The sequence below is a fragment of the Aedes albopictus genome, chromosome 2 (genome assembly GCF_035046485.1).
Source record: "Aedes albopictus strain Foshan chromosome 2, AalbF5, whole genome shotgun sequence".
NCBI lineage: Eukaryota > Metazoa > Arthropoda > Insecta > Diptera > Culicidae > Aedes > Aedes albopictus.
Genome location: NC_085137.1, coordinates 129,711,498 through 129,725,714, shown reverse-complemented (window position 1 = coordinate 129,725,714; position 14,217 = coordinate 129,711,498). Strand labels below are relative to the sequence as shown.

Sequence of the window (14,217 nt, the reverse complement as noted above, 5' to 3'; positions counted from 1 at the left end):
TTACGCTTATTGAAACGATATTATACCACCTTCTGTTCCGTCCGTGGATGGGGGTGGACCTGGTGGGAGGCGGAAGCACCAGGGGAAAACTGAAAGTGCGACATTTGATGGCAAGCGCGAGAATTGAATTCACTTTGTGTCGCAACATTGAAACACACCATAAAAGCTTTCCGAGTCAATGTGTGGGGTGGTGAAGCTGCGGTGAGCATATTTTACCGATGGAAGAAGTCATATGGATTGAGAGAGGTTATTGCAACCATCCACCATGAAGCGAATCAAATCATCTTGGACGTTTGAATGACTGTGAGGGAATGAACTTGATGGGGGATCTATGGAACTACTATGTGCATGTCTATTGCATCCTTCTATCTGATCTCTGGCATATTATTCGTCCATCGTCCATCACTTAAAGCCAATGAGTCCCTGAATTATGATTTTGAAAGCTGACGTTGACCTTCGGATAATAATAGACTTTGGAAACAATTGAATGAAAACAAAACTTTTATCGCTATAATTACAAGCGCAATAATTGCAATAACAAGCTTGGTGGACGCTCCCAGTTCACAACTTCGGAGTATCGACCATCGCTTATCAATGTTCGGCAGCAGTGGCAAAATGATAAAACCGAAAACACACCATCACATAATATTCGCTGATAAAACATCGATCGTTTGTTTGTGCAAATTCAATCCACCATTTGTGCAAACACATCATCGGCCGGCCTACGATTATAGCCGCAAGACATTTTTTATCGCACGCACAGCAACAACCCATATCATCAACAGCTTCAGCCAAGTAAAACAAAACCAGTCTCCCCGGCGATAACAACTATAACATACCGATATACCGGCAGCCAGGCCCAGAGGTCGCATTGGAAATGGGTCACCTGGGAAGCAAGCGACCAAAGTGCCAATAAACCAGTTTCACCATCGTTGACGACGGCGGCAGCGGTGTACCTAGTCCCATCACGGAATCGCGTCCTCGAGTGTCGAGTTTTCAAGTGCACTATAGCACCAACGCCGCCGCGCCGAGTTGATCATGGCATATGGGTTAGGTATGAAAGTGGATTCAAACCACGCAGCAAACCAAAAATGCAAATGCCGGGCGAGCCATTGGCAAACAGAGTTTACTTTTACGCACCACTCAAAGAAACAAATGGAAAACGATGACACTTTCTGTTACCGGGGTGTGAGTTTTGGTGGTATGGAACAAAAACGCGACGTTTTCAGAGATTTATTGACCAGATCCATTATTACCTATTTGATTTTATTTCAAATCAATTTTGTATTGGATTTAAATCAAGTTTGGAAAGTGTACTATGAAAGTCAAATTAATATTTATACCTAATTCCCATCTAGCGTCATCAGTTCTAGCATATTTCAATATGGGTAACTCTCGCTGAGACCGGCCCACTATTTACACTTTGTCTTCAAAAATGTCTTTAATGGCGATTTTATGAAAGTCCTTGCCAAAAAAGTAAGGAAAATGCATTTGGTTACTCATATTGATGGACCCCTCGTTAGCCACAACAATTTTTGCAGACTCCTCAATTTTGGTCAAATGGTGGCTCATTTAACCCGTTATAACTCGAAAGTTTCTCTAGAAACCACCTCAAAACAATGTTGTTGAAAAGATGAAAGATAGAGCTACTATTTACAGTTATAAAAAGTTGGGTCGGCCATATTGATTTTGGCCGCTATCTTGGATTTTTATATCAAAATTTTTTTTTCACCATGTTGGCAACCACCGATTTTCAAAATTTTTGCATCAATTGAAAGCTTAGACATTTATATACAACATATCGAAAAATTAGAGATGTCTTTTTTCCTATCAAAAGTTGTTTCATGATAGCCAATTAGTGGTGATCATTCATAACAATGCTCCTCTTATGAAAATCATAATGTTGAGGAAAATAATATACATATGTTCTGCAACATCTGTAAATATGTATCATTCGTGCATTTAGGGTTTTTATCCAATTCTCGTCACACTACGTAAGTGCCAATAATGATCTAGTTTATTCTTGCACCAAAGCCTCGTGGCCAGTTTGGTTTCAATGACTAATTCATAAACTAGCTTTCATGTCATGTAAAAATATATTGTAAAACAACTACCATTTATTAAAAAAAAATTGGCCTAATTGTCCCTCGCATTCTATTTCAATCTAGTCCACGTCTATTTCGGGCACAACTTGAATTTAATTCCCGTCACACTTTATACGTGACACTATAGTACAAAGGGTGGTCAAAAATTAGGATTTGACCGTAGTTGTGCATTGGAAAAGTCGATCAAATTCTTCTTTTGAGCAGAAAGTTAGCTGCTGCTTTGGTAGGTTTCCTTTGACATACACAAAACGAGAAAAAATGTGAAATCTTAAGTGGAGTGAAATTGAAACGTGAAATATTGCGTAATTATTAGAATTTCAGTGCTTTTAGGTGCTGGTTATTGATAGTCTACATCTTTTCGCTCTCATTTAATGAGTCGTTCGCAAAGGTAAGTTGGAATATCTTTAATTATTGGCTATTTTCCATGTGGTATGACGGGAATTAGCGCATATATACAAGCAATATCTGGGACAGTAGGATCATCATCACAAAGTAATCCTGGCCTCTCAAATTAATTCTATTGAAGAATAAGGGATCATGACCGTAATTGATTCAATTATTTTTGTAACCTACTTATTTTTTGCAAAATAAAAAAAGCAAACAGGACTTTAGTCCTTTGTTTTGAACATGCTTTGAAACATGCACGGTCTTCCTATATCGCATACCATGACAAATTCCACGTGTAATTTCTTCCCCCATCTAAGCACCTAGGGTTTATTACTGAAAATGCAGATAATCTCAGCAAATTTTTACTGCAAATTAAATTACAATTTCTAACCGAAAGATTTCTAAACCAAATTCATTATAAATTACTTGTAAATCTCACTGTAAGAAGTATCATTTTCATTTTCATTTTCATCGCATACCTTCCAAAACCAAAAAAATAATAATCCACAAAATGCCAAGCAAGTCATAGAAAGAAAAAGTGCCCGATTGCTTATTTTGTCAATTATAACAAACGGAAACTTCTACCCTCTCCGACTCGCCAGTCACCCCGGAAAAAATGTCTTTTCAGTTCTGGAAAATATATTATCCCCAATTAAACCTGTAATCGAATTGCCCGCGTGGTCTTGTAGTACCCCTACTAGGTAAGAACCAGTTATTGCCATACATATTAAATGCTAGATATGACCCCATGGATAGCATTTGCATATGTAAAAGCTTTGCTGATGTAACTTTCCTATTAGGCAATTCTTTCATCTCATGTTTGTCTTCAAAACCTTGTCAAGTTTAGAAAATTTAAGTTGATAAACAATACATTACAAGGTTCGAATTCCCATAGAATGAGATCATTCATTCGCACTACAACACCATAGGAGATAATATCACATTGACTGATTACAGTACAAATGCGAAAAATCTCCCTTTTCCCCCTATCCGCAACCCGGGGACGCGCCCTGTTGGATTTCGAAAGCCTCGGAGAATATTACAAACAGTGAATCAAAATTCAACCATCGTGCAACAATAACGACAATGTCGCAACCTGAATTTGTTGCGACATTCTACCCAATGCGACATACGTTTGTCCCAACTTGAACAGAATAAGACAAAGATCGTGCACCACGAGTCTAGAGATTTTTAAGCCTTGCATTGTGATTTTCAAGCGGTAATTTCGAGTCGGTAAACACTGCAACGCTGCTGAAGATGTATCATCAAAAGGTTTCGATTTTGAGTTAGTAATAATTGATTATTCACGAGTTGAAAAGTACGCAACAAATTCAGCTTCCGTTTTGTCTGCAACAAAAAATTTCGAGATCATGTCATTATCTGTTACCAGTTGGGATAAAGAGTAATCGCCGCGTCTTCTTTGTTGCTTGTTTTGCGCCTCTTTTGTCTGACAATTCTCTTCACTGATTACAAACCTTCAATGGCATTCCCATACACTAACCCACATTGCCCATTCAGGGGTCTTACTGGGCCTATTACCCTCCCTCAGTTTGACATCAATAAATTACTAATCAAAATCAACCGAGAAACAGCTGGCTGCAAAAGGTTCCAAAACCTGTCACAAATCCTATAATACTTTTATCAGGATTTGTAACGATCATCAAAACCTTCTCAAATCCAACCGACTTGGAACTATTGCTTGGGAATAGACTCTATTGAGCCCCGGCGGTTCCTCCGTGTTCATCGAGCATGTCTGATGCATATGATCAGCCATAGTCCATCTGCAGCAGCCGGTTCGCGATGAACCGTTGGAGGCGCATTAAAGTGTTAAAAAGGTGATATGTTTCACTAAAGAACACTGCATTACAATAATCAAAATGAAACTCCTTCACTTTAATACCGTCAACCCCTGCGAACTTGGCCAGGGTGATACATTCAGACATTTCTATTGGCATTTTCCAGTTATTTGTCTCGGATTTCTTCAGAAATGCTGTGTCCAGGAGTTCCTTATAGCACTACTGCAGGAATTCTTGCTAGGATTGTTCTAGAAATTCCTACTGAGAATTTTCTAAGGATTTCTCTAACGATTCTTTAATTCCTTTAGAGAGTTTTTCAATAATTCATCCTATGATTTCTCCAAAAAATCCTATTTAGATTTTATTTTCCTTGTCATAATAGCTAGGATTCCTTCAGTAATGTCTTCTGACAGTTCACCAAGAATTCCTTCTTTTATTCCTAAACATCACTGTTTTACACATTACTTTTTGATGAGACTTCTCCAGGAAATTTGTCCTAAAATTCTGACAGAAACTTTTATGATTTGCCCTGGGATTCCTCTAGAGATCTTTTCTGGGAACTCTTCCAGGAATTCTTCCGGTTATTCCTCCAAAAATATTATCTAATATTTTTCTGGGAATTAAAAAAGTATTTCATCAGGATACTTCCAAAAATTTCTTCTAGAATTCTTCCAGAGATTCTTGCTTTTATTCCTCTGTTGATTCTTCCTGGGATTCCTGCAGAAATTCCTCATACAATATTTCCAGGGATATATGCATTAGACTGGATCAACAAAGTCGATTTTTTGGAACAAAGCTTTTTCGATTCCTTTTAGCGTCCCAAATAACTGTGCAAAATTTGGGAGCGATTGGTTGCGTCCCCGTATTCCGCATTCCGGGCTTGATTCCGGGTTGATAACATTCTTCCAGAAGTTTCACTTGAGTTCTCCAAGAAATTCCTGCTTGGATCCATTCAGGAATCCTTTCCGGGATTCCACTACAAATTCATCCAGCAGTTTTTTCAGGGTTTTCTCCAAGGATTCCTGCCTAAAATTCTCCTGCAAATTATCCATAGATTCCATTCTCCTCTGATCCCTCTAGAAATTCTGACTGGGAATCTTCCAGCTATTTCTGCGAGAATTTATGCAGGAATTCCAGAAATTCTTTATAAGATTTTTCTTTCAGTGATTGCCCCGCATATTTCTTTAGGAAACACTCTCGGAATTTATCTGGTGAATCCTGTAGAGATTTTTTCCAGGAGTTACTATTGGGATTCTTTCTGGAATTTGTCTCCGGAATTCCTCTAGGAATTCGTCCAGAGATTCATCAAAAAATTACCTAAAATCCAACTGACAAAATAGGGTCATCACTGTATGGTATAAAACAGACAGGCCGTCTGCACGATATACAATTTTCCGATTGCTTTAGCTTTACAGATGACTGTATGGGTTTCAACGCAACGTTTTATTGAAGGCATCTGAGTTTGATCCCTGGTATGATATAGGCCTTCATATTTATTGGAACTACCCGAAGGATGAAATTTGCGCTAATAGGTAAATTAAAAAAAAAATTAAAGTTAAATATTTAAAATGTTTGCTAGATACACATCGATTTATAACGGTAAAAATATAAGATTTAGGTCCACTGATCCACCGAACCCATTCAAATCTTCTCAACCAAACCTACCTAGAGTTAGTTGATTACAACTGCTTCGCTCCCAAATGAGAAGCTTATGATGGGGTGTAAGTAAGTACTGTGTCAAAAGGTCCGCTCCGTGCGCACACGCTGTGCCCAATAGGTTCGGCTGGTAATCCAAAGAGGGTGCAGCAGTCAGTGTGCCGTACCGGTTGTGCTGCTGTGCTGATCCTCCTCGTTTGTTCCTTAGGTCGGTCGTGATGTGACGCAGCTCGTTTGGAGATTGATCGGCACGATTTGCCTCCCAAACGCGAGTCTGTTGGAACTGTTTGACGGTGGACTGGCTCGCTTTGGAGTTTAACTCAGAGGCTGACAAAGTAACTACACAATGTTTTGCCCACTTTTTTTCGATCTGACAACACTAAACCGATCAGAGATGCAGCTGTCGATCACGATGAAAACCTTCGTGCAATTAACTTTACAAGTTGAATTCACCACTCAACAGCACTCAATCTTCCAAACATAAATTTCTTCCAATTGCACGAAACTCAATGTGCAAGATTTGACCAATAACAAATTGGCAAACTGCCTTCACTTGGTTTCCTTTTAGAACTTTTTTACCCAAAAACACTAGTTATCCAAAAAAAAAACTGCTTCGCAATAGACACTTCGAACGAGTGGATCTCGTTGATTTGTATACTAGCTACTGCTGCTGCTGCTGCACGCGGGGATCACAACGCGATTTCAAAGAGCTCGTTTGCGCACGGATTGACGATGGTACGGCGGCGCGGTTGGCGAAGTCGACTTAGACGCTAAGCGGGGTTACGCTTGTTAACAGGTTGCTGTCCGAAGTGGAACTGAATCGTCGTGCGCGCCGGCGGTGGCAGCGAACTGCTGCTGCGAGGACGCGGCGCGATTCGCTCACGCTGTTCTGGTGGTTGGTGGGTTGCAAAAAGCTCGGAGAGGAAAACTAAGCGAGAAGCGGTCCTACTCAATGAGTTGTTAAGCGCATTGATGGTTTTGTTTTGCTGCGGGTTTTCGTACGTACGGTACGAATTATTCATTTGTGTTATGACGGTGGTTATAGCAGAGCGAAGTGCATTGAGGAGAGCTTTGAGCAACAGGGTGGTATGCAGCAATTTCAATATAATTAGTTCTAATGTGCTAACGAAACTAAAGCATGTGAAAATTACATAAATTTATATCGTTTTGTTCTAATGATTCTTCTATGGGAATACCTTTAACAAAATAATATACTTTGATTTAATTCTAATGATCGAATAATAGTTTTGGGAAATCCTTCGATAATGACTTCGAGAATTCATTCAGCAATACAAAGGTATTTTGCCTAAAATTTCTTTGGAAATTGTGTAGGCAATTATTTTGGATGAAGGCATTCCAAGGCATTTTATTTCATAGAAAAAATATTTTGGGAATTGTTTTATCAATTGCATTGGAAATTCCTTCGGCAATTTCTGTGAGGTATCTTTCGATAGTTCTATAGTTTGCTTTTAGTTATCCTGTGGCAATTTATTTGAAACTTTCTTCGATAAGTTAGTACTGCATTTTAAAATATAACACATTGTAGCGGAACACTACAAATGCGTAATAAATAAGGACATCACAAGTGACCGTATACAACACAGAACATATATTTTGCCCTGTTACCCTATTGGATAACCATTACCGATGCCAGGATGATGAGGTTTAATTAATGTTGTTGGTCCATCAGTCAATCCTGTAATCGTATTTTCTCCGGCAGGTTGCCTTTTGTTCGCAGTATTTGTTGCTTTCATAGCTTGTGTTTTCTCTAGGAATTTCTAATCCTAAGGGGGCATACTGATTCAGGTTTCAATATGAGACGTTAACATCTTGATGTTCCTGTTAGGGAACGATTCACTTATGTGATAGTTGATTTTTGCCCGAAATGACCTGAATGTAGGCCATCAAAATGAGATTGCTCAGATCCCATGGTGCTCTTCTACCCCAGAGCAATATGAATGTACACTAAATTTAGGAACGTGTTTACAAGTTAAAATGGCACATTTAACACAAAAATAAAACTTGTAATAAAGTTCATGGGGAAAAACTGCTGAAGAAACTTCCAAAAAAAGTTGCCTAGAAAATTCTCAAAATAATGAGCAATCTTTGGGAATTTTTCAGGTAACTTTTTTCGGAAATATATTCTACAGTTTATATGGGAATGTTTTCAGCAAATCTTTTGGAAACTTTTTCGGTAACTCTTCTGGGAATTTATTCGGTAATTACTATGGAAATCTGAACGAAATTCCTTTGAAAACTTCTTAGACAATGCCTTTGAAAGTTTTTCCGGATTTTTTTTTTTAATTGCTTCCCTAGTTCTGAAATTTTATTGAGAAAATTGAAAATTTTATTGAGAATTCATTCGGAAAATTTATAATTGCTTTGCCAATTTCTTGGGAAATTGTTTTGGACAATTCCTTTGGAAATTACTCAAGCAACTCAAGCCTAACTTTACCAATCTAAACACCGCATGTAACAGATGTAAACACAATCGAAATTTTCATATTTGCATTTCGTTTAAGACTACTTGTGGTACCGAGGCTTGATTTGTGAAAAAATACCATGAAATTTTATTTATTCTGAAATGCTCCTCAATGTATGAGTTGCTGTTTCCGGAATTCAACATCGATTTTCTCCGTTCATTGAATTTGTTACACACAGTGTTTGGTAAATTTAGGCTTAAATTCTTTTGCGAATTCGTTTCCCAATTTCTCCGGCATACTCTTTGAGAATTTCTTCAGAAATTACTATATTATTTTCTGCGATAACTTCTTTGGAAATTTCATCAGCAGTTAAGGATTTTTTTCAATAATCCTCATGGGAATTGATTCGGTACTTATTTCCGAAATTATTGGAAAATACCTTTGATAACACATCCGGCTATTTATTTGCTCATTTTTTCAAAAACTTCTTCAGCATATTTTTAGAATTTTCACCTCAGCATTTCCTTTCAAAATTTATTCGGCACTCTTTTGAAAATTTTCATAAAAACTTCTTAAACAGTTTTATTTTGAATTCCTTCAGCAATTTTACAAAATTGTGTAATTGGGTAAATCTTGTGGAAATAGATTTGGTAAATCTGTGTTTGAATTTCCTTCAGCATTTCTTTTGAAAATCAGAAGTTCTTATGAAAATTCATTCACTCATTCATTTATTGAAAATTTCTTCAGCAAACCCGATTTGGGAATTTCTATATTTTCAAGGAAATTGTCTGAGAAATTCCCAAAATAATGGCCGATGGAATCTCCGAGGAATACGTTGGAAGAGCTGTGAAAACGATTTCCAGAAGAATTTTCCACGGGGATTGCCGAAGCAGTTTCCAAAGGATTGTTTGATTGAAATACAAAGAAATTGGCTCTGCTATTCACTGCCGTTTGAGCCTTTAGTTTTAAGGTATTATTGTAACGTTTTTTGTAAAGATAAAGAGGTTTTGCGCCTCTTTGAGAAAGATTTCAATCAATGGAGTAAAGAAAGTTAAAATAAATAATAATAATAATGAACACAAAAAAATACAGAATGCATTTGAATAATGTTGCCGAATATATTCCTGAAGGCACTGCGAAATGAAATTCCAAATAAATTGCCACATAAATTTACAAAGGAACTACCGAAAAAAAAAATAATTAAAAAAAATAGCCAAAGATATTGAAAAGGAATTGACGTAGAAATTTTTAAAAAGACTCCCCAAGGAACTGCTCAGCAAATGGAACCACCGAAGGAATTTTAGAAAGACTTGCCAAAGCAATTCTCAAATAAATTGTTGAAGCAATTTTTAAAGGAATTACCAAAGAAATTACAAAAGAAATTGTCAACAATGCGTGCTCAGGAGTGAAAGTAAGTATTTCCCAACATTTTTCTTAACAAATTTCCGAAGAACTTTTCAAAGAGATTGCCAAATTATCAGCGAAATGGCGATGGATTCTAAAAAAACACCAAATAAAGCCCAGCAAATTCTGTTACAAATTGCTATTTGAATATTCCAAAGACCTATTGAAAGAATTTTCAAAGAAATTATCGAGAGAATCCAGAGAAAAAATGTGACCGTAACTCTTGGAATTGCCGAAGAGATTATCAAAGGTTTGCATCGAATCTGGAGTTTTGTGAATATTTTATTATTATTGTATTCGTTAGAATGAGTGATTTAGTAATACATTCAAAGGTTATCGGTCAATAGCAGTCGTCACAATAAGTGAAAGTTCGATTCGGAAAACAAAGTTTCTGTGTATGACACTTTTTTTGTGAAGGAATTTGTGATTTCGATATGAACATCCTTAATGATAGATATTATGTTTCGTAAAAATAACTGCACCAATGTAATTTATTTCACGCAATAAAACAGGATATCATAATTAATCGAACATTTGAATCAAAGAACACAATTTTCGGTATAACAACAAAAAGATTTTGTGGATCTATGAATAACTGCTTCTAAAAATTGCTCTTGGAAACCATTGATAGTATTTCCGCGATGCAATATCGTGCAGGTACTTAATTCGTTGAGGCCCAAGATGTCTCACAATCTCAAGTTATAATAAAATGAACATGATTTTACAAAATAAAAAAATGGGAGTCTATAGTGTAGTTCTAAAAAACTCTTCAAAGGTTCTCAACATCTGATATTTTCAATAGTAATAACCATAAATCAGCACCAAAACCCTTAACCTTTCCCATTCACACAAAGTTATTCTGGCAGGAATCCCTTAAATCGTATCGAGACGAATCCAGCATCAGGAACAATCCTTGAAGAAAATCCAGGAGAAATCCCAGATGAAATGCCTGAAAGATTGCAGGAAGAAATCCAGGAGGAATCCCAGTACAACTCTCAGAAGGAACCTCGGGAGCAATGCTTGAAAGAATCATCCCTGAAAGAATCTTAAAAAGAGTTTTTTAAGAGAATCCAGGAGGAGTTTCGAAAGGAATCGCAGAAGAAACCTGGGAAGGGATCCCGAGAGAAATCATGAAGGAAACTTGAAAGGATTTCTGGAAAAATCATTTAAAGAATCCTAGTAGGGTTATCTGAACGAATCTCGGGAGAAATCTCTAAATGAAATGCGAGAAATGCGTGGAGGAATCGCGAAAAATTTCCCGAAGGAGTCCCGAAATAAACTAGAAGTGTTCCTTGAAAGAATCCTAAAAGTGTCCCATTGAATATCCTAGAAGAATCCCTGAAATAATCCCGGGATATCTCTGAATAAATCCAGATTTTTTTTTTATTCCTGTTCGGGTTTGCCACTGCGACCAGTTTTTAGATCTATTGTGACATTCAGAGCCGGATTTAAGGGGGGGGGGGGCGGGGGGGCCAGGGCCCCGGGCCCCCACATTTTAGGGGCCTCCACAAAAACCTTTTTGCTTGCTAAACATTAACAAAAACAAAGATAAGCATATTTGCTCATGGCATTTGTACCTCCGAGGGGCCTCCACATCTGCTCTGGCCCCGGGCCCCCATAATCCTTAATCCGGGCCTGGTGACATTACCCGTATCCTTAGTGTAGTGCATGTCGCATTACTCAATTGCCATTGAGGGGCAATAAAGTATCGATTTTGATACAGTTTTTGTTTTGTTTTCTTAGAAAACAAAACAAGAGTACTGATATTGGCCATGCATCGGAAACCTAGCATCACCCTTGTTTTACTGCTAAATTCTCCCCAGTAGGAAGTTTAGGGCCCGGGTTTTAACATTAGCAGCAATACCATTCCAATTATGGAACATGTGTTCAGTAATAAGGATTCTAGCATGTTCCTTGAGTACTAGCACTTTCCAGTCTTCGAAGAGTTAGTACATACATGGATCCCTAACCCAATTTGATTTCCTTTGCATTGAGTTTAGCCTCAGATGGTGAGGTTTTTAACTATATGCAAAGTAAAGTTGGTAAACTCAGTTTTATTCAAAAACTGGAAGTCACCAAAACACCAGTAAATACTAAATACTATAAATCCTTGGATTACCAGAACACATATTCCAAAAATGAAAAATAAGAGGACACTAGATTTCGGTTTGGTAGATCTATCACCGCAACGCAACCCACGCTACGGGCTCCGTTAAAGATCGAGCATCTTTCAAACCCCCTCAACCATTCATCCCTCAGCACGGGTCGCCTGACACCTTGGATTGGGGTTACCCTCCGGGAACAGGTAGTCCGTAGTGCTATTCTGAGCCGGCAGCTACACGGGCAATCCAGATAAATCATTGAAAGAATCCCTGGATGAGTCTCAAGAAAAATTAATGAAGGAATTCTGGGAGAAAGCTCTGGAGAAATCCCCGTAGGAATCCTGAAAAGAATCCTTTTTGGTTTTATTATGGTTCTAAGAACCTCTTCTACTCTATTTGACTAAAAAATGTTGTGGAGCGGACCTGGTGTGATGGTTAGAACACTATCACGCCGAGGACCTGGGATCGAATCCCACTCCCGACAAACTCACGAAATGTGGGTTCTTCCTTCGGAAGGGAAGTAAAGCGTGGGTCCCAAGATGAACTAGCCTAGGGCTAAAAATCTCGTTATTACAGATACAGATAAAAAATGTTTCTTGGAATGAATTCCTAAAAGAAACCCGGAATGAATCCAGAAGGGATCCCAATAGAAATCCTATATACATTTTGGGAGAATAGCTGTATTTATATCAGAGTAGAAATAAGTAAAGGAATCTCAGAAGGAATTCCAAAACTCATCCCTAAAGAAATCCCGGGAATAAACCTTGAAATAATCTCTAAATGAAAGCTTGAAGAAATCAATCCAGAAATACCGAACGGAATCCTTGAAGGAAGCGTGGGAAAAACGCCTAAAGGAATCCCGGGAAAAACCCAGGAAACCCTGATGCAATCTCGGGAAAAATCGTAAAAGAATCCCGCAATCAAACCCTGATAGTGATGGAATGTCCGGACATATCCCTGGAGGAATCCAGAAGAATCTACTGATGAAATCCCGGGGGAGGGGGGTTTAATCTCTAAAGAAAACAGTTCAATCCAATGAATGAATCCCGGAAAGAATACCGGGGGAAATCGCGGAAGGAAACCCAGGAAATTCCGAAAGAAATTTATAAAAGAATCTCGAGAGAAATCGAAAAAATAAATCCCTGGAGGAGTCTCTGAAGAAATCCAGGGAAGAACCCCGGATGAAATCTCTGGAGAAATCCCCGAAGGGATCATACGAGAAATCAATGCAGGAATAAATGAAAGAAAACCGGATTAAGCATTGTTTTTTTTTATTCCACTAAGAATTTGCATCCTTTGACAGATACGTATTTCGACTTCAACTGTAAGGTCGTCTTCAGTTCTTGACTCGACTAGTACGAGACACTGAAGAATTCAAGTAGGCATCAATGGAGGAATTCTGAAATGAATTCCTAAAGGCAGCCCAGAAAAAATCCTGAAAGAGCCCCGGGAGAAAACCTATGTAGAATTCTGAAGGAATCCATAATGGAATGTTGTGAATAATACGTGAAAGAACACGGAAATAATCCCTGCAGAAATTCCTAGAGGGACGCCGAAGGGAACCAATAAGGGATTTTTAGAAGAAATTCCCGAACAAATCCTTAAGGAATCTGGAGGAAAATACTGGTAAAAAGCGGCAGGAATTTCTAAAGGAATGAGAAGAAATAATGAAGAAATTGCGGGAAAAATTCCTGAAGGAAGTCAGAGAGAAATACTTAAAGGATTTCCGGGAGAAACTCTAGGAAGAACCCTGAAGAAATTTCGGATGGAGCCTCGAAAATAATGCGTGAAAAAATCTCGGAACAAACCTGTAAAGGAATCCCGGGAGAAATCAACGAAAAAAATCAGTAAAAATGCAGTGAAAAAGATCTGAAAAATTCCAGGAGAAATCAGTGGAGGAACGCCCGGTGAAATCCCTGGTAAGATTCCAGAAAAATCTGGTAAAAGTTCCGGACGGAATGCCGGGAGGAATTCCTGAGCGTACACCAGCTTCAAATATTAAACTGCAGCCATTCCACGAAAAACGAATAGACTCGAAAAGAAAAGTGCTCCGATATTGCTCAAATTCGGTAGGAACGATCTTTAACGAAACCGTAAACCAGTAATTTTTTGTTTCGTCATTTTGAAAATAGGGTGGTCCAAAAAAACGACATTTGACATAACTTTTGAACCAACAGACCGATTTGCAATCTTATTTCACGAATAAAAAGATTATTAGTCCTAGATTTTACAAAAAACAAAAAATAAGTAAACATTATTATGCAAAAAACATCAAACTGTCATTTTTTTATGATTTTGATAATGTTGAACCACAGCGACTATATTTTTTTTTTTAACGAATGTT

At 37.9% G+C, this 14,217-nt stretch overlaps 1 protein-coding gene across 12 annotated transcripts in view; it reads right to left on the bottom strand.

The window, feature by feature from the left end:
- The window catches only part of LOC109417226 (restin homolog), a 427,171-nt gene that overhangs the window by 340,380 nt on the left and 72,574 nt on the right, over nucleotides 1-14,217 (bottom strand). For 2 of the 12 annotated variants that reach the window (XM_062850419.1, XM_062850420.1), the window contains exon 1: nucleotides 5,954-6,000. The exons of 9 other annotated variants lie outside the window; for them this stretch is intronic. The gene's annotated coding sequence lies outside the window, so the exon portion shown is untranslated. Of the gene's footprint in view, nucleotides 1-5,953; nucleotides 6,307-14,217 lie in introns of those variants that run through there. One more of the 12 variants, XM_062850421.1, reaches the window with a different exon arrangement.